At 40.9% G+C, this 1,426-nt stretch overlaps 1 pseudogene; it reads right to left on the reverse strand.

Moving 5' to 3' along the window:
* Positions 1–429: 429 nt before the first annotated feature.
* On the reverse strand, positions 430–1,426 carry LOC101577344 (annotated as a pseudogene).

Genomic DNA, 1,426 nt, shown 5'->3' on the forward strand with positions numbered 1-1,426 from the left:
TCTTAAAAGCACCAAAATTTAAAATCTAAATCAATTTTTAAAAAAACTATCAAGAACTTCCCTCCAAAATAAAACAATGATGTTCGTTCCTCCAAAGGTCTAAATTTAAATTCTATCAAAATCAAAACAAAGCAAATGAAAAGTCTCACACAGAAATAAAAAGTAACAGAAATAAAAAGTAACAAAAATCAAGTTCTAAGGGGTCAGTGCATTTTGCAGTCTTTGTTGTGCTTTCAGCTGACTTTCAAAAAAAAAATCACCCTAGCTCACCAAAATATATATTTTCCATTTTCTTTTTATAAATTAAAAGTAATAATTAAAAAGAGAAAGCATTAAAATCACCATCAACTGCCTGACCCATTTGATGGCCTGTACGGCATGTGGAGATCAGGGCGGCTATCTGCAGCACAACTGCTGGGATCTTCATCTTCAGGGTTTAGCTTTCTTCCAAATAGTGTAAAATACCCACAATTCCAAGTATGAAGGGACGCAGGCGATCTCCTTGGAGAATTCCACAGGACAATACAGGCACCCAAGCTGTTCTTCATAGAGCGACAGGGCTTCTGTTAAATTGACACAGTTCCCCTGTGAAAAATATTTCCCATCCTGTTTCAGCACTTTGATCGAGGGGTCAAGAATCAGCCTGAGAAACTCATGTGGACTCTTCTTCTAGAGACATGGAGATCGGAACAGCGGTCAGATCATTAATCACATAATCAGACTCTCTCCCTTCTTCGGTGTACCCCTTCAGTACTGGAATACAGTTTTCTATGAGAGCCTGATAGCAGTCTCCTTTGAGATTGTCTAAGACGTCACTACAATTTTCCCGCATGTTTTTCTTACGTGCATCAATCACCATTTGGTCAATCTCTACCATAGTGACCATCTCTGGTTTCAGTTTGACTATTTCACATAATATGCCTCCATCTCCACCGCCCAGAATTAGGAAGTCTTTACCAGTGTAATCTTTGCCACCACCACTATGGCCCGGGTATATGCCAAATCACTCTTTGCCAAATTAACATCCCCACTAAGGATGAAAATATTTCCAAACTGCTTCAAGTGTAGAATTTTAATGTTCTGATAAGGCGAGTCTTCGTCATATACCACTTTGTCTATGTCATACTCAACCAGATGCCCATCAGCTGTAGGCCAGTACCTGTGGATGGCCCCTCCTCGAACTATGGTTGGCAAACGCTTCACCTGCCCTCTACCGACCAGCCTGACTCAATTCTTTCATTCTCTTTTCTATTTTGTTCAAAAGATTATCAATTTGTTCTTTGCCCTGGGTATCGCTGTCGTAGCTCTGAAAGTCCAGCAACACCAATCCGAGTGGGTAAATTCTCAGACTGGCGAAGCTGCCATTTTTGTTTGTGTAGGTTGCTAGGCAACTGTGGTCCGGCCAGGTATGCACCGACTCCGCCAT

The sequence above is a fragment of the Octodon degus genome, unplaced genomic scaffold, assembly GCF_000260255.1.
Source record: "Octodon degus isolate 3935 unplaced genomic scaffold, OctDeg1.0 scaffold00110, whole genome shotgun sequence".
Classification (NCBI taxonomy): Eukaryota; Metazoa; Chordata; class Mammalia; order Rodentia; family Octodontidae; genus Octodon; species Octodon degus.